At 40.0% G+C, this 24,603-nt stretch overlaps 1 long non-coding RNA gene across 2 annotated transcripts in view; it reads left to right on the top strand.

The window, feature by feature from the left end:
• LOC125753545 (uncharacterized) overlaps positions 1–24,603 on the top strand; it is a 36,680-nt gene that overhangs the window by 2,903 nt on the left and 9,174 nt on the right. The window contains exons 2-3 of one of the 2 annotated variants that reach the window (XR_007405630.1): positions 2,641–2,814; positions 4,440–8,176. The exons of the other annotated variant lie outside the window; for it this stretch is intronic. This is a non-coding gene — a long non-coding RNA (uncharacterized LOC125753545). Of the gene's footprint in view, positions 1–2,640; positions 2,815–4,439; positions 8,177–24,603 lie in introns of those variants that run through there. 2 annotated transcript variants of the gene reach the window in all.

Genomic DNA, 24,603 nt, shown 5'->3' with positions numbered 1-24,603 from the left:
CATGTTAGAGATAGCATAATAAGAGGACACAGAAGAGAAAATTAATACCAGGGAGGAAAGAATGTTAGATATGTGTGTTCAAGAATACAGCCATCTCCGCATTGTTGGCTCACATGCAGACATACTCTCGGTTTTCATTTGGCCGGGTGGGCTTTGCTAATGAAAACGTGGGTTACTAATACGGATGTGTATGTCTCTAATTAACATTAGAATTGAGTGGTAAACATAACCAGGAGAGAATTCCAGAGATGGATGGGCTGAAAGAGAAGCGAGTGTATTGGGGGGAGGGCGAGGAGGCAGGTTCCAGAGAAGAAATCGGTCAGCCCTTGTTCAGATGGGCTTAATTTTGCCACTTGAGTCAAAATTGGAAACCCGTTTTCTAGCACAATTGCTTCAGTGTTTAGTGGGCACTGTACTTACAGGCTCCTTTTATTGAGGGAGAATTTTATAAACTTAGCACACCATCATCAAACCATCCTGGGGGTCAACTTTCCACTTGTGCCTCTAGCTCTTACGCAAGTACTTTTATAGTGTCTTCTAATATATAGGATTTATCTTCGGTTCTGAGAAGAGCTTTTAAACTTAATCCCTCGCTGGAGTACTAATTTGTTTCTTCATCCTTAAAACAGTACTTGCGATTAACTTTCATCACATGCAGTAGATTTTTTTAAATACAGCCCCTCCAGAAAAGTAGGTTTGTATTCATTTTTTGCTTTCCTGCTGTTGTTTGTGATGGCTGGGGGGTGAGTACAGTGAGAGGGGGAGAAATATTGATCACAGATGCTGATTCTATTAATGTATTTCTTCTTTTTTTTTTAGTCCAAAAAAGGTAACTAGAAATTATATTTGGAGACAGCTGCCTTAGAATGTTTCAAATCGTATTTGGCTAAATAAAACAGAACTACCACCCATCTAAAAAAGGGATGATATTTAAGATATGCTTCAATATGCCACAATTTATCCCCCCACCTCCGCTTTTTTCATTCTGGCTTATCCCATGCTATTTGAGTATAATATTATTCCATGATGTTTATGTATGAAAGACAATACACTTGCATATGTTAGAGAGAAGAAAGCTTTTTCTAGGAAAATGAACATTTCCCCTTTTCTTACGATTTCCGTAATGATTTATCAAAGTAGCAAAATGCCTTATTTGGAAGGCTGTGTTATCTCTAAAGACAATCTGCGTTTTACTTCCTTTCATACAAGGCTAAGGTAACAGAGATAATGCAGAGACCAAAAAATGCATTGGAATCCTTTTAACTGTAGGAATACTTATGAATTTTATTGAAGCTCGCATGTAACCACTTTTTAAATCCAATTTAATAAAATGTGTGTTTTTTCTTAATTATTAAATGCTCAGCCCCCAAGATTACGTCCACAGAAAATTTACATTTCCCACACAATATATGCTTTTCCTTGTTAATTTATTAGGGGAAAAGAAACCCACATATGAGCATATCCAGAGAAATGCTTTGAATTTACTCTTCTAAACATAATGCATGGTACACAGAGAGAGCAGTGGTACTGTATTTACACGTGAGCAGAAAGCAGAGACCCCCAGTGTTTCACTTCCGAAAATGAACAGAACTTTACGAAAATGTACAGCTGGAAATGTCATTCCAGTGGATCTCTACACCACAAAGCTATTACTGTTCAGTAGCTTTACCAATATTGTGCTTCTGTTTATCTGCCCATTACCATCTTAACAAAGTAAATCATTCCTGTTCTGCCCAGATCACATTTCTACACCCGCCCTCCGAAAACCAACATTTGTTACCTATAAACTGGGGACGCTCGCTCAGTGATAAGTATAATAGCTTAAATTGAATTTTCCTCCGAATGATTTAGTGAATACTAGAACACATTTTTACTTTGTTGTTTAGACTCAAGAAGGCATAAAATCTCCGCCATCTATTTATCATGTAGTTATTTTAATGTAAACATGTGTCCATTTAGATGAAGTGTTTCCATTATTAAAGCTAATTCCGACATGTCTCAGATAGACCATGAGAACGGAGCTCAACTCTTACTGATGGGGCACCGAAATCTGTCTCTGCTCAGCCTGCTGTCAGATATGTCTTCATTAGTTTTTTTGTCATTCACCGATGGCAAATGCTGTATAAATGGAATGACGATCAGGTCCGCCTTGATAACTTGTCTTATCTCATTAGTTTTCACATCAAAGTTAATCAGCAATGTGAATTGTAATTGCTAGAGGAGACAATGCGTAGATCACTGGTCGGGTTTTTTTTTCCCCCCTGCATGGCATCTTGAAACATCAGCAGGCTGGTTGGAGCAGATAGGCTCGGAAGGAAAATGATGTGGAAGGCATAATAAGCAAGCTGCTCGGAATTAATGAGCTAACCCAATAAGAAAAGAATGGCCAATCAATGTGAGTTGGGCAAATATAATTTAGAAATAATTGCTTGATTGGTTGCCTATAGAAGACTGATTTGACCACACACAAGGATTAAGAATTAAGATGTCAAGGCAAAAAAATAATTTGGCAACTGAGGGCATGTAATTTTTTGTTTCCTTCCCTTTATGATTGAAAGAGATGGGTGTTTGATATGCTGTTCACCAGAATGAAAACATTAGACACCCTCTTGTTCTTTTTCTGTTCCCCTCACAATGCAGGCCCATTGAGAATACAATTGTGATACTCCTGGACAGGACACGAAAAAGGTGCAGATTAAGAGAGATCGAGAGCGAGAGCATTCCCATTTATAGCAGCGATGCCCAAAGGCTGACTGTGTTGGTACGAGGTGTTTTCATCTGCAGAGCTGCAACATCGTTTGGAGGCATGACCAAGTGAGAGATGCGGATGTTTGCAAAATATATCGATTGTCTGTCCTAGGCCCAAAGAGTTCTGCTCACATCTCCTATTGCAATTTTTCCTAGAGCTCCTAATGTGATTTTCCCTACAGCTATTCACCAATTAGTAAAGGTCCCTTGCTATAGTCTTCTGTCTAAACTATTGGGGAGGTTCAGCCAGAAGGTAAATTTGCTTTGATCTACATTACACCTAATTGAGTCACCAGCAATGTCTCTATCCCAACATCAAGAAATGTGAAAATGTTAGATTATTTCACTGGGGATTAAACCTAATTTTCGCGTGTTCTGCATTAACCTATTAGGCTGGCTAATCTGCATTGCTAATGTGGCTGAGGCAGCTGTCACAGCTAAAGAAAAACATGATCATGCAATCCTTGAATGAATGATTCCCGGCCTGATTAGTCTTAGTGAAGTTAGCTGAGCCCTGGTGATAAGGAAGGGAAATTCCCAGGTTGCCAATAGCTTTGAAAATTATCAGACTGTAGGCAAAAATACACCTCATGATTCACAGGCTTCGGTCCAAATGCCGAGTTGAGTGACATTATTTAAGACTGACTAAGGCTAACTAGAATTGTCGCTCGCATAAATGTTTGTGTTTATTTTAAGGGACTAATGTAATGGATGCAGATTTAAATGCTAATAGAAGCCAGCCAGACACATAAAACCCCAGGCGTTGTTACTCTGTTGGTCTTTTATTAACACAGATTAAATTGTAATATTTTCTAGATAAATTGGCAAAATCAGGAAGATGCATTGCCCCCCAGAATGCTGGATAGAAACGACTCTTGCAAGACTTCTAGTTTTCTCATGGATGTACAGTGCAGGTTTACACTTTAGCTATTCTCCTTCTTTGCTGGCTTTTTTTTTTTTTTTTGAAAGAAAATTAGGAAAAGACATATATATATTTATAAGAATGAAAATGGGTTTCTCCTCATTGGCCAGAACCCCTCTCTCTGCTTGTCTACTTAATTGCAAAGGGTAGGCGTGTATTTTTCTTCATCCCTGCACTTTGTGTGGAGACAGAACTGGCTGCCTCCCCCTGCTTCTTGTCCATTTGATTTCAAAGGCCAGAAAACCACCATGATGGGTAGCCTTCAGTTGTGGGAAGTGTTCAAGGGGCTGTGGTGGCTGCAAATAGAGTTAGGAGTCCATTTAATCCGATTACTGCTTGTACACAATTGGCCTGCCCAACCCACTGTGGACAGAAGCCTTTACTTTGTTTTTATTAGCCAAGAATCAGTTATCAGAAAAGTGGAATTTTGCCCCATCAGATTGCCCAGACAATCAACAGAAAATAAATGAGGAAATAGTCTAATGTGTCAATATTTATCTATTGGCCCTAATTGGACTTGTTGAGCATGTGGGGATGGCAGCTCTAGTTTATCTGTGCACTCTTGATCGCCCCTCCCATTGTGTAGACACTATAGCTGCCACACACAGGGTAATGACATCTCAAAGGCCAAGAGCACTGTCTGGAGAATAAATGCATTTTAAAGGTCTAAGAACACTGGTCTGCAAAGCCAGGGAGAACTCAGGAGGAAGTAGACCCCAGCAAATTGCAAGGCATTTGTGACTGAAGTGGGGCATCCTTTCCCACCCAGGTTCCTGGCACATTGTCTTCTGGTTTTCCAGGAAGCTCAGCTGGTTCCAAGCCTGTGGGGACAAGGCCTTCCTCCTGTTCTTGTTGCCTATTGTTGGTTTAAAGGTAACAGTAATCAAAATCACTGTAGCTAACAATATTTGAGCACTCATTACGTACAAGATGAGATTCTAAGCATCTGACATTTGAATTCCCCCATGCCCCAGAGATGACTTCTCCCATGAGGCCCATTTTCCAGATAAGTAGCTAAGGCCCCAAGAATAGCTTGCCCAGGGTCACTCAGCCAGTGGTGCTAGAACCAGGCCTTGAACCTAAGTAGTCTGACTCCATATTCCTAATTACCACCAGGCCCCAGGGTCCAGGCCTGACCAGAGAACCAGTGTCTCCTTAAATATTTCACCCCAGGCACTCAGTTTGCCTAAGCACCAACCAGAGTCCCCTTCCCTGGACACCTTCTCTCCTGTCAGTGACTGATCTTTCTCCTCCATCCTGAAAAGCCCGAGTCCACGACCATTGGAGTAGAAATTGGAGTAGAAATGGTGCATAATCAGTTGCTTATGATCCCATTGACCAAGTGTTTCCAATAACACAATCCACTCAGTCCTCACAGCATCTTTTCACGGAAGGAGGAACAGAAATTTCTATTATCCCAGCCTCCTTTTTAGGCCTCTCAGACCACAGTGACACTTGAGTCCTGAGTCAGTGAAATCACTGCCTAGGAGTCAGGCCTCTGCAACTTATCTGAACCACAGACAATGCCTGTGAACTGACTTCCTTTCCCTTGTGCAGCTGAAAAGCAACCTCCCCCGGCCCTCCTCCCCAGTTGTCCGAGATGAGCTGTGGTTCTCAATTCATTCCAAGAAGATTGCAAATGGATCAATCACAGAGTACAACACACACTGGATTGGACCTTAGACAGACACAGAGCCACAATCTCTTCTATAGCCAGCCTATTGCACAAAGTTAATGGGCTTTTTTCTTTCTAGCTGGATCAGATAGCATCCTGGGAAGTCTTTGTATCTCTATATCGCAGGATCGCTATACTGGTGTGGGAATGGTGACAAACCTACTGCTATGAATTCCTGATATTATCTTTCAGCAAATTAGATGTGCCTTCCCTATGAATAGCAGAGTGAAGAAAGCAGAGACAAATTCTTTTAAAAAAATATTTCTTTGAATTCTATATTACTCACACATAGATTATTTTCTCTTTCTACCGAATCTACTGGGTTCATTCTTTCTTTCATTATGTATTGTGCCATCACCATGCCAAATAAATTTTTGACCTCCTATAAGAGCTTCCCAGAGAGACAATGAGGGTCATTAATATTGGCATCATCTCAGTGCCAGTTGCATGGCTGTGTAATATGAATTTCTTCTTTTATAGTTCTGGAGGTCCAATGTCTGAAATGAGTCTTGTAGGACTGGAGCCACGGGATCAGCTGGCTTTGTTTCTTCTGCAAGTTCCAGGGGAGAATCCATTACTTGCCTCTTTCATATTTTAGAGGCTATGGCATTCATTGACTCATAGATGCCTCACTCCAAGTTCTGCTTCTGTGTGAAACCCCTTCTCTCCCTCTTATAACGATCCTAGTGAATACATTGGGCCCACCAAGCGAATCCAGAATAATCTCCCCATCTCAAGATCCTTAACTTGATGCTATCTGAAAAGTTCCTTTTGCCATCTAAAGTAACATTCACGGGTTCTGAGTGTCAGGACTCAGGCCTCTCTAGGGGGCCATCATCAACCTACCACAATATGCACTAGATCTTGGGAAGAAAGGCTAAGTGCTTGTCGACCACTCATTTATTCATTCCTTTGTCCATCTGCAAATATTGACTTGCAGGCACTAGGGCTGCTGCAAGGATCAGGATGGTGTTCACATTGGCATGTTGTATCTAGGAAATGAGTTTGCCACCCACTAAATAATCACACTGAAAGCCAGTTCATTGCCGTTGGGGTTCCAGCAGGAAAGGAACAGTGAAGAGAAGAGATGATGGGGCAGGTAGAGCTAATCCGGAGCAGGCACTGGTGTCCAGAAAGCCTTCCTTGAGAAAATGACGTTTAAGCCAGGAGCTGAGGGAAGTGTTGGACTTTGCTAGGAAAAAAGTAGGGAAAAGTGAAAAGCTACAAAGCCAAAGTGGCCACCCAAGCCTCAAATAATTGTCAGTCTAGAAGAGAAGTGTTTAATTGTGGTGACAATAGTTTTACTCTACTGTAGTCAAACTTGAGGTCCCTGCTGTGAGTGAGCATCAGTGTTTGTGCTGTTTCCTAAAAGGGTAAGGAATCCCTGGAGGTGAGAAGAATGGGGGGTAAGTCTTGTGTGTGTTTAGCTGTGTGTTTAGCTGCAAAGGAGGCAGAAAGCTTTCCCAGTTTTTCAGTCCTTGTGTCCCAGCCCTCATCTGAAGAGAGGCAGACTTTTGCTGTGTTTATTCCACTCAACTACAGAGTTAATGTTGGTGCAGAGCCAATTGGCCCTTCTTCTTGGAAGGCCGAGGTATACAAGAGTTTCTGACAGATGAACTTTCCTCCCTTCTGATTGGACTTGGTGGTTGCATAACTTCCATGAGCCAAATGTTCTGTCCTGAGCCTCAGGATTGCCCCTCATGAGAAGCCTCTTATTCACTACAAAGGAAGTGGTAAATTCACAGTGAAGAAGCCTGGTAGGCAAAATTCTTTAACCAAGTGATCAGAATTAACACAACCAGTAATTGGATTTGACATAGTGCACCTCTTTATAGGATGCAATGAAAAGTGTACAACATCAACAAAACTCAAAGACAACCTACAGAATGGGAGAAGATATTTGCAAATGACATATCAGATAAAGGGCTAGTTTCCAAGATCTATAAAGAACTTATTAAACTCAACACCAAAGAAACAAACAATCCAATCATGAAATGGGCAAAAGACATGAACAGAAATCTCACAGAGGAAGACATAGACATGGCCAACATGCATATGAGAAAATGCTCTGCATCACTTGCCATCAGGGAAATACAAATCAAAACTACAATGAGATACCACCTCACACCAGTGAGAATGGGGAAAATTAACAAGGCAGGAAACAACAAATGTTGGAGAGGATGCGGAGAAAAGGGAACCCTCTTACACTGTTGGTGGGAATGTGAACTGGTGCAGCCACTCTGGAAAACTGTGTGGAGGTTCCTCAAACAGTTAAAAATATACCTGCCCTACGACCCAGCAATTGCACTGTTGGGGATTTACCCCAAAGATACAAATGCAATGAAACGCCGGGACACCTGCACCCCGATGTTTCTAGCAGCAATGGCCACTATAGCCAAACTGTGGAAGGAGCCTCGGTGTCCAACGAAAGATGAATGGATAAAGAAGATGTGGTTTATGTATACAATGGAATATTACTCAGCTATTAGAAATGACAAATACCCACCATTTGCTTCAACGTGGATGGAACTGGAGGGTATTATGCTGAGTGAAGTAAGTCAGTCGGAGAAGGACAAACATTATATGTTCTCATTCATTTGGGGAATATAAATAATAGTGAAAGGGAAAATAAGGGAAGGGAGAAGAAATGGGTGGGAAATATCAGAAAGGGAGACAGAACGTAAAGACTGCTAACTCTGGGAAACGAACTAGGGGTGGTAGAAGGGGAGGAGGGCGGGGGGTGGGAGTGAATGGGTGACGGGCACTGGGTGTTATTCTGTATGTTAGTAAATTGAACACCAATAAAAAAAAAAAAAAAAAAAAAAAAGAAAAGTGTACAACAGCTCTTCTGGGGTCTTCCTGCCTGAAATTCTTCCTCTCAATATAATCAAGAGGAAACATCATACAACCTCAAATTGAGAGAGTTTCTACAAAATGGCTGACTTGTATCTTCCAAAACTGTCAATATCACAAAAGACACATCTATTCTTTGTCTCTACAGGTTTGCCTCTTCTGGATATTTAATATAAATGGACAATATATAGTCCTTTGTGACTGGCTTCTCTCACTTGGCACGATGTTTTCAAAGTTTGTAGCGTGTATCAGTACTTCATTTCTTTTTACTTCCAAATAATATTCCCTTGCAAGGATACATCACATTTTGTTTAGGCATTCATTGATGTGCATTTAGATTGTTTCTGGTTTGTAGCTATTCTGAATAATGCCGCCATGAACATTCATGTGCAAGTTTTTGTGTGGACAATTTTCATTTCTCCTAGAGGTATACGCAGGAATGGAATTTCTGAATCATATGCTAACTCTGCTTAAACTTTGAAGAACTGTCATACAGTTTTCCAGAGTGGTTGCACCATCTCACATTCCCACAGTGTATGAGGACTCCAATTTGTCCACGTTCTTGCTAACACTTGCTATTTCAGCCATCCTAGGAATTCTAAACTGGTAACTCACTATAGTTTTAATTCTTTATACTATTCCTTTTTTTAAAGATTTTATTCATTTATTCATGATAGACATAGAGAGAGAGAGAGAGAGAGAGAGAGAGAGGCAGAGACACAGGCAGAGGGAGAAGCAGGCTCCACACTGGGAGCCCGACACGGGACTCGATCCCGGGACTCCAGGATCACGCCCTGGGTGGAAGGCAGGCGCTAAACCACTGAGCCACCCAGGGAATCACCTGATTCTTTATACTATTCTTAAAACCTTTCTCTAAGTCCGAAATTATGTCAAAACAGAAAATGGAAAGAAAATGTCCCATACTATAATTAGTCCTAATGAAAGGACATTGGAGAGAAATCCTTTCTTTTTCTTGGGCTGAGTTGATGAATCAGCAAATAGATTCTGAGGATAAGAACAGAGCCAGTGACCTGAGTTCCAGAAATTTGGATACTTTCTGGATTCAATGTTTCTATTCATTCAATCAAAAAAACATTTATTGGGGATCCCTGGGTGGCTCAGTGGTTTAGCGCCTGCCTTCAGCCCAGGATATGATCCTGGAGTCCCAGGATCGAGTCCCACATCGGGCTCCCTGCATGGAGCCTGCTTCTCCCTCTGCCTGTGTCTCTGCGTCTCTCTCTCTCTCTCTGTGTCTCTCATGAATAAATAAATAAAATCTTTTTTTAAAAAAAAAAAGAATTTATCAAACTCCAGTTAAAATAAGTTAATAAAATGAACTCAAGGAAATGTGTACTGCTATACTTTCCATGTAAAAGTGAACTGCCTTTGAAGCTTCTTCCTGGTGGAGCTTGAAACTAACACATTCAGGAGTGCAAAAGATGCATACCAAGTATGAAAACCTACATTTATCTGTTCCATTAAGAGACCACAGTCAGCATTGCCACTATGATTAGAGCTATCATCTGGTAAAGTTTATGGTAATTTTCTGTCATCTGCCACGATCCATTTGGCTTTTGCAGAGGCCATACAGTGAATTAGATGAGCATATAATGGGGACCACCACCCTTGCATTCTTAAAGTCTCTTTGAGAGTGATGCAATTCTTCGTGGGATGTGTCATGATTCTATCTTGGCCAGGTCAGAGGAGGAATGGTTTCAAAGGCTTCCACTTGGATATTCCTTCCAAATTATTTCTTAATCTTCAAAAAAGAGAGTCAATGTAAGGATTCTTCCAGGTGTTAAGGACCTCCATCCTGACTATGCATATGGGTACTGAAAAAATAACCTTAAGGTGGTTGTGAGGATCCACTGGAAACACTGTGAGATGGACTTGGACCAGAATTTAATTTGTCACCTGATCTGCATAAAGCCCACTCAAATAGAAGGTCACTCTAATAGGATCTAATTCTGCTGTCCCTGTCAGTTCACATCTATATCAAATAGCTCTCTAAAGGCCTGCATATTTCCTTTTCTTTAGTGCACAAGGACTATGGCACATGTCCAATGGTTGGCTAAATTGACTGAAAACCAAATAGGACACAGAAAAAAATCTTAGAACATGGAGGAAACTCAAAAATTCCAGACCCACATAAAAAACATGAACTTCATATCTGGGTTGGATGCCTCCTTGGTAAGGCTCAATATCATCTGTAAAGTGGATTATTAATGCCTACCTTGCAGGGACATTCCAAGTCAATATAGAGAACAGAAGGCATGACACAAAGCAGATTCTCTATAAATAAGTAGACGTTTCTATTAATATTAACAATGGGTTATCTCCTTGCTTTATGCTTCACAGTTCATGTGGCACTCAAATATTCACATGGTACAATCTTAGTCAGTTGAAATTTGAGATATTTATGAGTATGGAATAGTTCCACTTGATACTCTGAGATAAAAGAATAATAAGCACCTGCGTATAATAAAGAAAGTGTTGCTTTGGGGCAACTGGATTTTACCAAGGAGCAAGAATTTAGTCTAAGATGAAATGAAAACAAGGAGACAGAGTTATATACTGCCTTAGTTTGGATTCTGCAAAAGCAGAACCTGAATTAGGGACTTGGGTGCTAATTCGAAGGAGGAAATCAGGAGAGTCTTATAAAAGAAAATCAATTGCTTTAATATTATTGCTGCTGTGGGAACTGAGGCTCTGCTGGGAAATCACAAAGAATGCCCTGCTATATTGTTCCTTCAAAAAACAACAACTTGAGAATTTTATCTTTTAACTCTTATCAGCGATTGATTGAAGGTTACTCCTGAACATTGGCTTCAGCTTACTTAGGGGCACCTGCTATTGAGCATGGCTCCAACAAACCTACAGAAAAAGCTTTGTGATGGGTCCTTGAAATGGACACAAAAATGGCTTAGGAGATACCTACCAAAGCTGAAATTAGAGCCAAGCTTAGGGCATATCAAACAGGACACAAAAAAGGCTCCTACATACACTCTATGTCTTCATATTCCATTACTACTCATTGGCTAAGCCACTAAGGTGTTTTATTTTTAATTAAGTTCAGTTTACCCATCTGCAGTGGTCCTATAAGAGACCATAATGATGTTGTATTTTTATGTGATTTTCTGGCATTTGCCTTGGAGGATGCCTACCACAGAGCAAGAAATTCCTTGAGAATCTCTTAAACATCATGGCTTTTCCTGATGCACAGTTACTATATGTGGTAGGAAGTAGAGAGCATGGGCTAATAGGGCCAACACAAATAGCAAAAGCAAAACGTACTACTTGGATTTGGAAGAGTGTCTAAAGGATTTGGGTTCTACAAACAGCATTTTTGGCAGTGTGGGGCAGCTGTAATCCTGTGTCCATAATTTCACTTTATTTTAAGGAGAGCTGTGCCTATTTTCTTTTAGCTGATAAGAATTCTCCTTGCATCATGAATAAATTCCAAAGCTTATGTGAAAATCCATTTGGCTCTACCTCAGAAATTTCCCAATTTCCCATTTGGGGCCTAAGTACAATGAAAATAGTTTTCTTTTAATTGATTCTGGAGAGAATTATAATCACTCTTTGGTTTGGGCCTCTCAGCTTCAGGAGGCGAAAGAAGTGTGTGTTGATTGGCTCTCTCGCTTCTTGGTGACCCCCACAAAGGTGTACACTATGTCATCTGTCCACCCCATCTATTAGGAGCCTGGGTCTATGGAATGACAATGGGGTACTGGCAGCCAGAAAGGAGATCAAAGTCTACCTGTCAGCCCAGTTTCCCCTTGATAATCAAAGAAATACAAGAGAAATAGAATTTCTCTGAATGAATTTTTTATGTAAAGCCCTTTTGAAAATGCCATTAATAATATGAGCCAAAGTTTCATAAACACTCCTGTAACTTAGAGAATACTCTTTTCTTTCTCAAGATGGAATGTACATCCAGCATCACACAATGAAATACATTCTTCTTCCTCAGCATCATTTCCCTCATGTTTAGAATTTGTAGCCTATTTGTTGAGAAGTGACAGAAGTCCAACTGGAATTGGCTTAAATTCAAAGGGAACCAGATCATGAAAGTCTTGGGTTATTTTAAAGAAACAAGGGCAGTTATCTAGAGCTATGAGAGGAATATATCTGGCCTCAGGAATAACCAGATCCTGGAACACACTTAATCCCCAGGTAGACTCTCTCTCCATCTCTTGGTTGTGTCCTTCTCTGAACATCTGCACCATTCTTCTCTCTATATGGATCTACTTTTGTCTTTCTCATCCATAAGGTAAAACTATACAGCCTTAAATAATTTCTAAACATTACATCAAAAAGCCTAGCCACCAGTACAAAGACATTTCAGCTCAAAAATTCCTAGAGAAAGACTCTAATTGGCTTACTTCACACCAACCAACTGTAGTAAGAGTTCCAGTCACAGAACAACATGGTGGACCCCTATATAAGCATGGTGAGAAGTCTCCAGAAAAAAGGAGATCATAGGTTGCCAAACCATAACTCTGTCTTACCAAAGGACTGGAACCAATGAACACTAACATTTAGTAGCTTTAACAGCTGCATTTTCTCCTTGACTTAAGCTGACACTCAGTTCAAGGAGCCAGTGATTGTGTATTTCCCAAACAGAGGTGGAAATCTTCTCTAGCCAAGGCCTGAGCCTGCCATAGTGGAATGCCCAGTTACTCACGCTGCCAAGTCCCCTTGTTCCCAGGGCTTTTCATTCCATGAACTATTACACATCTAAGCTTAGAAACAGCTCTCTTGGGCACACTGTAATACCCACCTGAATATCTTGCCAGCTGAGGTTGCTTTTGATCCAAATCAGAATTCAGTATCCCCAAGATAGAAACCCTGGGGATCAAGAATATTTAGAATTCCAAGTCAGTATTGCAGAATGATCCTCTTTGTCTTCTGTTTATTGTAAGATCAACACTTCTTTAGCAACTACTGTTACCACTCATTCATGCATTCTGCAAGACTTTATTACATCTCTAGTATGGACAAGGCACCATCTAGATTCAAGTGGTAAAAAAAAAAAAAAAGAAAGAAGAAAGAAAGAAAGAAAGAAAGAAAGAAAGAAAGAAAGAAAGAAAGAAAGAAAGAAAGAGAAAGAAAGAAAAGAAAAGGGAAAAAATGAATGCATTGATGGAACTCAGTTATTTGTTTGCATCTTGTCTCAATTCAGTTTGGGCTGTTATAATAAAAATACCATAGACTGGGTGGCTTAAACAACAAACATGTATTTATTTATTATAGTTCTGGAGGCTTGAAGTCCAAGATCAGTATGCCAGCATGGTCAGGTTTGGTGGCAGCCATCTTCCTGGCTTCTTCTCATGATGGAGACAGAGAAAAAGAGAGATGGAGGAAAGAGGCAACTCTCTTGTGTCTCTTCTTATAAGAGCATTAATCTCATCATGAGAGATCTACCCCTATGACCTCATTATCTCACAAGGGCCCCTTCTCCAAATACCATCACATTGAGGATTCATGTTTTAGCATATAAATTTGGGGGGAATACAACCATTCAATCCATAGCACATCTGTTGGAAAGACAGATGTAAAAACCACTTGTGATACAAAAATAGAATTAAGTGGCACAATAAAGGGAATTATTAACTAGAATTATTATGCTGAGAAAAAGGATAGAGGGCTCAAAGAAGAATTCATAAGGGTGATGATAATTGGAACAATACTATAGAAATGAGCAGTTTCCCAAGGTAACATGGAAGAAGAATGAATTCCAAACAGCACATGAATGAGATTTCCTAAAAATCAGAGACTTCATACTCACAACAACAGCAAACCAGTGGCTGATGAGGAATCCTGCTATAGGGATTCATGCATTTCCCATGTCCAATTTTAATTTTCCAAGAGAGTTTCCTTACTGTAGTACTGTAAGCTAAACTATAAAAAACACACTCCAAAAATATATTAAGGTGAAAATCCAAATAGAGAATTATTTCTGATTCACAAGACAATTGGCTCACACCCCCCACTCCATACCATAATTTAAGGTTTTGGATTCCTTTCATCTGTAGCTCTGCTAGCTCATAAATCTTCATGTGTTTCTATGTAGTTGATGGTAGGAGAGTATAGTGGAAGCATCCTCATCTCTCAACAGCCTTAGCCCATTGATGACACCCAATCACAAGCCTGCATTTGTTTGTCAGGAAAACTGGGAAATGTACCTTCCTAAGCAGCCACTTTTCAACTACATCAAACTCTTAGATGCAGCAAGTATTGATTTTGGTCACCAGCCAGCTACCTCTGCCACGCTTACAATAAATATAAACCATCTATAAAATATATGTACCTTTCAAACTACTGACACAAAAATGAGCCACATTAAGAATTTGAAACAGAGAAGGAATAAAGAGAACCCAAGTTTTTAAGTTCCTGCTTAAAAATATTTCAAAGAAGGTTTTATTTACCTTCAAATATGTATTATTTTAAAGATTTTATTTACTTATTTGAAAGAGACAGAAAGACAGCATGAGCTGGAGGGATGGAGGGAGAAGGCGAGAGAGAGAATCCAAGTAGACTGCAGACTTCACACTGAGTATTGGAGCCTGATGCAGGGCTTGATCTCAAAACCCTGATATCATGACCTGAGCCGAAACCAAGAGTCAGATGCTTAACTGACTGAGCTACCCAGGTGCTCTCAAATATGTGTTATTTTACAAATTTTAAAATGACAATTGGCCATTTTTAAGTAATCTTGATAAAGTGATATGATATCTTTAAATGGTATCTCCCTTCTGACTTTACTTTTGGTGTAATCAAATTCATTGTAATTTTATTTGATTAATTAATTAATTAATTTTGAGAGAGAGAGAGAGAAAGTAGAACTGGTGGGGAGGGGCACAGGTAGAGGGAGAGAGGGAATCTTGAGCAGACTCCATGCCCAGCTTGGGGCCCAGGCGGGGCCCAATCTCATGACCCCTGAGATCACGACCTGAGCTGAAATCAAGAGTCAGAAGCTTAACCAACTAAGCCTCCCAGGGGCCCCCACTGTAATTTTAAAATAAGAAAAACAAGAACGTAAACTTGTTTTTTAAAAACAACAGCAAGAGGGCAGCCTGGGTGGCTCAGCGGTTTAGCGCCGCCTTCAGCCCAGGGCGTGATCCTGGAGACCCAGGATCGAATCCCACGTCAGGCTCCTTGTATGGAGCCTGCTTCTCCCTCTGCCTGTGTCTCTGCCTCTCTCTCTCTCTCTCTGTGTGTGTGTGTGTCTCTATGAGTAAATAAATAAAATTTAAAAAAAAAACAGCAAGAAAATACAATTTAATTCTAAGTGTTCCAATAGCTATTATATGAATAATAAGTCAAAAGAAGAGGTGCAGTTTTCTTTTAATGTCATGCTGTTGTTTAGGTAATAAGAAATACTAAGTAATTGGCTTTAGATTTTTGTAATTTTTTCCCCTAAGTTCCTGTTAATTTCGTATTCTAGTAGTCAATGTATTTTCAGTGAAATGTAAAAATATTCCCATTCTCTTTGAGCAGTATTAATTTTTTGAGATCTTATGGCTTGTCACTTGAATCCTGTAGCTGTCATACATCTGGTATAAGCAACATTTGTTTTTGAAGTGTGTAGACCATCTCTTCATATTTCAAGATGTAATTTTACATTTATGCATTTTAAAAACAGTCTGGCCATAATCTAGATGCATGCTTCTAATTCATATACCTGCACATGTGACCTTTGTGAAAAGAAATTTGCATGTATAATCTGTGTTTACTTGTAACTCTCTGGTAATATACTGCTTATATTCTGTGGACTCAAGTTTCTGAAGTGAAACTTGAGTTTCAAAAAAAAAAAAAAACCTAAAAAGAAGAGGTATTTTAAAAGATCAAAAATAAAAAAGATCTTTTTCTTCATTGACTTATTTTGTGTATGTATGAGCTAATTTGTCCTAAAATACAATGAGATTTTATTTTACTAAGCTGCCCTTTCAAAAATTGTGCATGCAATTATACAGTTAGTAGTTAATCCTAAATAAATAATCAGAAAAGTGTGCAAAATTGCATTTTTATAGATCTTTAGCCTCATAAAACATATGCTCTGTGACAGTATCATATTGTTTGTAATCAAAAATAATAAATAAAGTTTGCATTTAAATGCCCCAAAATAAGAAGTGGGTTAAATAAGAGAAGCACAACCATGAGAATAATCTGACACCTCTGGTTATTCCTGTTCCCTTTATGCAGTTGGAATTAGCACTTCTTTTTTACCCTCTAAAGTATCTCAGTTTGGATGATAAATTATATGATCACCCTACACATGAAGACATAATATTGCATCCTAAAAATGCATGATGTATGAAATTATATAATAAAAAGGTAAATTTTTAACAATTTGTTGACATATATAAAGGAGTTTGCTATCTATAGATTTAATGCAATTCTAATTAAAATCCCAGCAAGTTATTTTGTGGATATCAACAAACTGATACTAAAGATTATATAGAAAAGCAAGACCCAGAATAGCTAACACAATAATGGGAGAAGAACAAAGTTGGAGAACTGATAACCCAATTTCAACACTTAACAGTAATCAAGACATTGTGGTATTGGTGAAAGAGTAGACAGATTAATTGATTAAATAGAACAGATAGCCCAGAAATAGACCCACAAAAATATAGCCAACCGATCTTTAATAAAAAATGTAAATATAATCCAATGAACAAAGGGGAGTCTTTTTGACAAATGGTGCTGGAACCACTGGACACCTACACGCAAAAAAAAAAAAAAAAAAAGAATCTAGACATAGACCTTACATCTTTCACAAAAAAAAAAAAAAATTCAAAATGAATTATCCACTAAGTGTAAAATGCAAAACTATGAAACCTCTAGAAGATTGCAAAGGAGAAAATCTAAGTTACCTCCAGTTTAGAGATGACTTTTTATTTTTTTATTTTTTTTTTGTGATGACTTTTTAGATCCAGCAACAAATGTATGATCCATGAAAGAAAAACTTGAAAAATGGGATTTCATTAAAATTAAAAAATCTGCTCTGTGAAAGATAGTATTAGGAGAATGAAAAGACGAGCCACACATCAGAAGAAAATATTTGCAGAACATATATCTGATAAAGGGTTTGCATCTAAAACACACAAAGAACCCTTACAATCTAACAATAAGAAAACAACCTAATTAAAAAATGGTCAAGATCTGAACAGACACCTCACCAGAGAAGATATACAGATGGCAAGTAGGCATTTGAAAAGATGCTCAACATCATACGTCAATAGGGAATTGCAAATTAAAACAATGAGATACCACTACACACCTGTTTGACCTAAATCCAAAACTGGATCCAACTGACGGCACCAAATGCTGGCAAGGATGTGCAGCAACAGGAACTCTCATTTACAGCTGATGGAATGCAGAATGATGCAGCCCTGTTGACAAACTGAACATAGTCTCACCATAGATCTAGCAATCATGCTCCTTGGTATTACCCAATGAGTTGAAAACTATGTGCACACAAAAGTCTGCACAAATATTCATAGCGGGTTTACTGAGAACTCCCCAAACTTGGAAGCAATCAAGAAGTCCTTTGTTAGGTGAATGGATAGGTATAAACTGTGGTTTATCCAGACAATGGGCTATTATTCAGAATTTTTTTAATGAGCTAACAAGCCACAAACGATATGGAAGAAACGCAAATGCATATATTGCTAAGTGAAAAGAGTTAATCTGACAAACCTACGTGCTGTATGATTCCAATGATAGGATATTCTGAAATAGCCAAACTTACAGAGAAAGTAAAAAACAAAACAATCAGTTGGCGTCAGTGGTTTGGGGGAAGGAAAGTGGGGTGAATAGGTGGAGCACAGGGTATTGTGAGGGCAGAGAAACTATTCTGTGTGATGCTGTGGTGGGCCATACATGACATTATGCATGTGTCAAAACCCAAAGGACATACAACTAAAAGACTGAACCCTAACGTAAACTATGGAATTTACTTAATGAACAGTATCAATGCTGGTTACTAATTCATTAATTGTAACAAATGTACCACTAATGCAATATGTTAAAAGAAGAAGAAGAAATGTTACAGAAAGGGGGTATATGGGAACTGTACTTCAGGGGCGGAGAGGAACTGCACTTCCTGCTTAACTTTTCAATACACTTGAAACTTCTGTAAAAATTAAAATCTATTAATGTAAAAATGCAGTTTCTATGTGGTATTATTGTATGAGCTCATATTTGTTAAAATATACATGGCTCAATGGGCTAGGAATCTAGAAGATACAAACCAAAATGTGAAGCCATCTTCGCAAGATAGAATTAGGAGAGGGCTTCTCCTTCTCTGTAACTTCTAATTTTTTAATATGTATTGCTTGAGTTATTAAAGAGGAGAGAATTTTCTTGTCTCAAGAATCAGTTCTCAAAGCGTTAAGTGTAACGACCCTTACCACGTTCTGGGCATCTTGCATGCAATAGCCCTGACAGGTCTTTTATGCCCATTGTATGGATGCAAAACTGAGACATTAACTACTTTGCTCAATGTCATGTATGTCCCTACATGTTTTGAGAGGTTTTGAGAAGGATGGGCCAAGCACTCTCTTCTCCCTTTTTGCTTCTACATAGATAAGTTTATGGGAAAATGTTTATCAGCTTCCAATGTCTACAAGTGGAAGTGTCCACTTGAGGTGTCTACAAGCATGTTAGCTTGTAGCTCCATGTTACCACGGAGGTCCTCACCTAATCCAGGGAGAAGCTGTTTACCTTCCTCAACTGAGGACGAATGTCATTGTTGATCCAATGGAAGGTTGGGCATATATCACATAATCAGAGCCGGAAATTACATTAAGCTCGCACAAAGCACTCGGTGGATGCTAGCTTTCTCTCTAAGACCATGAAAAGCGAATCGTTTTTCTAAAGTGGTACTATGGCTGTGTGTCAGCCTTGTAGCCTGGTTACCTGTTTGCATCTAGAGTAGCCTTGTAGATAAACAGCTTGTCAAAGGACAAAGTGAATTTCTGTTCATGTTATTCTTTGCTTCCCTATGTAGTCTCTGGGAGGGAAATGGGCTGCCTTTGGTCTTCTCTTTGTTTTTAATTATTCACATACAGAGGCTGGTAAATATTTCATACTTCTTAGCAGGGCTGTTTTTTGAGATGGCTACTTTAAAAATCACCTCCCAGAATGATTCTAGAGGACAGCCCTTGAGGCCACATCCTAGACTGTGCCTTGACCACTGCCTGGAGTTGTCAAGAAGCAGAAGCAGATTCTGAGACAGGAATTCAGGTACAAATAGGCAATCACTTGGCAAGCAACACCAGAAGAATCACCATTTGGGGAGGGGGGCCTGAGACAGGAAAGGAAAATATCCTGGGGGCGGGGGTGGGGTTCTCAAGCCAGTTACTGCATTGCCCCTGGAACCTTCAGTGGACAGGCTTCCTTGGGTTTGTCTGTTTGAGTGAACAACATGCCGTTCTCCAGCATAGCAAGCACTGGCCGCTCCCTTGTTCTGTCTTTCCCTCTACCTCTTGGTTGCCTTTGTCTCAGTTTCCTACCACCACCACCCCTGAAGTGGACCCTGAGACAAAGAGAGCATAGGCAGTTTGTGTGGGAGGTGATACCAGGAAGTACAGGGTGTGGGGGAAGGGGGAATGAGATGGGCCAGGGAGCAGGGGTGAGTTCAGTCCACACTAAACCTCTGGGGCAGTGGGGTTCTCTACTCCCCTCTTCCTATAGAAGTGACCTGTGCCTTTAGGAAGAAGAGCTCGAGATTGTCCTGAAGGTCCCCTGTCTTCAGTGTGCCCACCGCCCCCTCCTGCAGGAGTGCTGAGCAGGGATGAGTTTGGGCTGCATCAGGGACTTGTGAGAACATGCCCATGTTTGTCTCCTAAGCCTAAACTGTGTTTTCCGAAGCACCACGGAGCATAGTTAGCCTCTTGAGTGGCAGCTTCCAGCATCAGTGGGATGGAAGGCATGGTGTGCCTGGCATCAGGGAGATCTGCACGTCCCTGTCCGTCCTACTTCCAGAGACTTTTGAACAGTGCTCTAAAAGTCCAGCAGGCACAAACCTTCCCTCCCAAAGTTCTCCTTCCTCCTGCACAGAACAAGAGCTGTGCCCCCACCCCATTCTCCTGCTTGCCTTTTTTGGTGGATTTAGGAGATTGGATTCCTTAACTCAGAATGAGAGCAGATGGAGCACTTATATTTTCTTAACTCAGACACCACTTCGTGCAGTGGGGATCCTCAAAGTGCAGGTTTCAGCCCTGCTCATGATATGTATGGTTTTCTAAACCAACTTTGTGTAATCTCCGGTGCACAATGTGTGATCTCTAGGGCAGGATGTGTGATCTCCAGTGCAAGATGAAGGAAAGAATCGAGATAGAAAAGGAGACAACAGTCAGTTTAAGGCTTTTTTTACAGCAGGAGTAGGGGAAGAAAAACAGACTTGAAATTTATTAACATCTAATCCTGTTAAGATTTTCTCCACCATATGCCAGCACAACAGCATACTGGAAATGTGTACTAATTACCCCGTAGTATCATGTGTGTATGCTTTATACGCAGCCCCTGACCTTTTCGTTAATAACTTTGCGTCATATTCATTGACCTGAAACAAATTGAATTCAGTGGCACTCACTCAAGAATTGAATTACACAGTCTTCTTAATTGGTCCCTTATTTATTTAAATGGGAAAAAGTAACGGCTTGCCACCTGTAATATTTTTCCAACAAAGAATTCCAATATTTTCCCTAAACTAGATGATTTTTTTTCAATCATTTAGCCATGAATATATATTAACTGTGAAACTATAGTTCTGGTATTATCTCTAAAAAGAATCTCTTAATTTTCTCTTTCATTGCCGATGCTCTGAAAAATGCTGATATAGAAACGTATTAATTAGAGGAGATTTATGTAAATCAGCTGGGCTAGGAAGGCTTCTCTGGGAAGTGGTCCTGCTAACAGGCAGCACTCCACCTCCGGCACCAATAGTTCCGTGGCCTTACCCTCCACAGCTCTTTGGAGCTTTCTCCTGTGATTTAATATACATCCGGATGGCAAAATCGGGAGCGCGGAGACAGGAATATGTTAAGCATGTGAAGATATTTTCCACTGCATTTGTTAGTTTTAAGTCCTTGAGCTGCATTGTCTGTTGACTGGAGGGGGACAGAAATCTAATTTCAGGAGTTTAGTGATGTTCTCCTATCGACGGTTTCACAGGCAATAGATACTGCCGGGAACATTGTTCTTAACACCATTCACTCATCTCTTCCCTTGGAGGATTCTTGCAAGCGATCGAAGAGATAGGAGCCGCTAGAAATTTTTGGCTTTGCTTTCTAATTCCAGTGTGAAATTAATTGTCCCAACTGCAAAGAACTACTTACTCCTTTACTTACTATATTTAACTTAAAAATGCAAATGTTATTAGTGGACTGATGACTGATAAGGGTGCCTTTGTGCCCGGCTTTAACCTCTATTAGTGAGGATTATGAGGACGTAGCCACATTGGCATTTTCTAAGTGTCACCGTGACAGCACTTGCTGCACAAATGCCTAGCTGTCACCGTGAGTTTTATCACTCGGTTTTTCCCTCCGAATGTAGACTAATAAGCCCAGAAATTACAATTGCCTCCCTGCCGAATCTGTGATAGGCGGAAATAATGATATCAGTGCCCTGCTAATCTTCTTGCCTCTGCGCTTGGCACTGTCCTATTGAGTCACCTGTCACACTCCGCTTTGATGAGGCGAATTCAATCTCCCTGCTGTAATGACAATGGGGCCATTTTAATGTTTGGAAATGATTATGTGGAAGCTTCGCTGTGCTCTGTCTTGGCAAGCAAGCCAGGGCGCTATGCACACCAGGAGAGCAGGCTCTGGCTGGTGGGTAGGCAGTGGTAATGCTGAGTTATTGGGAAGCGGGCATAGAGTTGGCTTCATTGTCAGCCTTCTGTACTGGTCCTGTAGGAGGGAAAGGTGGGGAGGGGAGGAGGTGGGCTCACTCTTGCAGAAGCATAGCCATTGGCTAATCTCTCAGTTGCCTCTAGAAGGATTTCCCAGGACCATCTGTGCTGTTCAAGGAGAGAGGGGTGGCTGGAGCTTGTAAATAACTACTGTCACACTACCACCATCACTTGCTGGGCTAGGGGCAGGACAGCAATACGTGAATTTTGGAGTAATGTTCAGGACATTAACCAAAATCAAACTACTCTTACCCCAAGCCTGCTCTTTCCTTCTTCTTTGACAGTAATTCTGTTGCAGAGCCTATGTGTGTGTGTGTATATATATATATAAATATATATATATTTATATATATATATATATATATGAAAATGCTGATGAGATCTGGAGCAACCAGAGCCATTACCCATTGCTGGTATCAATTTCTAAAACTACTTTGGAAAATCAGCAATCTCTACTAAAGCCAGACATAGGCAAACCCAGCAATTTTACTCCTAAGAAGATTTCCAGTGGATATGCATGTCAGAGCAGCATCCTTCATAACTATGCCAAATTAAAATTCATCCAAATGCCCTCCAACAGAATTGATGAACCGACTAGGAGTAGGGTTACAGAGGAACACTGTGCAGCCACTAGAATGGTTGAGCTGCAACTATATGGAGGAATCTCCCAAAAAGGACGCTGGATAAAAGAAGTGAAACTTAAAATGTACACATATAAAGTATTGCATTTATTAACATTCTGAGGCTGACAAACTGCTCCTGGATGTGAGAAGTTGGGGTGGTGGTGAAGTTACTGGAGGAGGCTAGCAGGGGAGCTTCTTGGGGCTGATAGTATTCTGACTCTTGATCCAGATGCTGGTTACACTAGTGTATTTGGTTTTTGAAAATGTATTGATTTGTGTACTCCTCTGTATATACTATAATAAAGAGTTTTAAATTACATTTAACTTAATGTTTTTACTGTAATATATGAGGCATCTGTGTGTTCTCTCTGCCTCTACAGCACAGATGACTAAGAACAGATGTCACTTTGTAGCGGAACTTCAGACTCCTTCACCAATGACCTGGCCTGTGCAAATGGGATCTGGAAAGGAGGTCTATTGTTGAGAAGCAAGAACATTGAACATTGAACACTGAAGCAAGAACATTAGCTGGAGACGGAAAGTGCTGTGCCACCTGAGTCTCCAGCACTTCCAGCATCATGCCAGTGGGGTCTCTGTGAATCCCTTGTCTTTGGCCAAAAGAAAGAGAAGGTGCTGGCAGCCAAAGAAAGTGTGTCAGCTATATACTCTTTAGGAGGCAGTGCAAGTGTCATAGTCCATAGGGATGAGGACTCAGGTGTCCTAGGACCACTTTCCAACTATATCTCCTACAAAGTCTTCCTGTCTTGCTTCTAATCATAGCTTTACTGATGCAGTCACCAAATATAAGTCATGTGAATAAAAATTGCTCCCTTTTGAAGCTACTACTTATCTACAGCTTTCTCTATGTAAACAATAAAGCTCAGGGAAAGCATTATTATCTCTGGTAATCAGATCCCAGAGGGATAACAGCACATAGAGCACACATAGCCTACAACCTCTGATCCCTCCAGAAGGCAGCTCCCAAGTTCCCTGTTAACATGAAAAAAAAAAAAAAAAGGTGTGCAGAAATGAGTCCTAAGTCAGCCGGCAAAATCGTGTGCAATTGGACTGGGCTGGGCTCTATAATGTAAATTTCTTGGCTTACTTCCAGATCAAAATGGAAATCCCCCTGGCCTACTAAGTAGTCTTTAAACTCACTCTTTACCCTCATTTGTTTCTTCTGGCAGGCTATTTTGTCCATCTTACCTGTCCAACATAAGGTTGGTTTAGCTTAGTGGTCACATGCTTATAGTTATAATAAAAGTCAACTGCAAAAGCATTTTAATCTTATTAACCAAGACACTCAGCAAAACTTTAGTCTTTCTTAAATGTGGAGCCACAACAATGTTTTTTTGAAATAATACCAATAACCATAATAATAGCAATGAATCCAACAAGTTTTAAATTATTTTCAAGAAAATAGTGTTTTTTCTACCACCAGCTAGCAATGTGATATCTTAGAAAAGTTCTTGATCTTCTATGAACTTCAGCTTCTTCATCTGTTTGGTAGGATAAGAAAAGCACATGACTGCAGAGTTATTTTGAGGATCAAATGAGATAATACATGCAGAGTGGCACCCAGGATATTGAACGCTCTTGATTAATGGTGGCCCCTACAGCCATGATGATAACAATGCTACTTCCTTGAGCAAAGCTCATCAGCAAGCTTCCTTTGCCTGAAAAACAAAACCACAGTTGACTATGGCAGCCAAAGTCCTTTCTGATCTGACCCCAATCGTCTTCTCAGCCCTAGCATCTTCAACAGAATAGACCCCTCCCCATTTTCCAAATCTATTCTGTCCTTTTTTTAAAATTGAGGTATAATTGACATATAACATTATATTAGTTTCTGGTT

This window comes from Canis lupus, chromosome 24 (genome assembly GCF_003254725.2).
Source record: "Canis lupus dingo isolate Sandy chromosome 24, ASM325472v2, whole genome shotgun sequence".
NCBI lineage: Eukaryota > Metazoa > Chordata > Mammalia > Carnivora > Canidae > Canis > Canis lupus.
The sequence above is the reverse complement of the archived record's forward strand: the minus strand, read 5'-3'. Positions and strand labels throughout refer to the sequence as shown.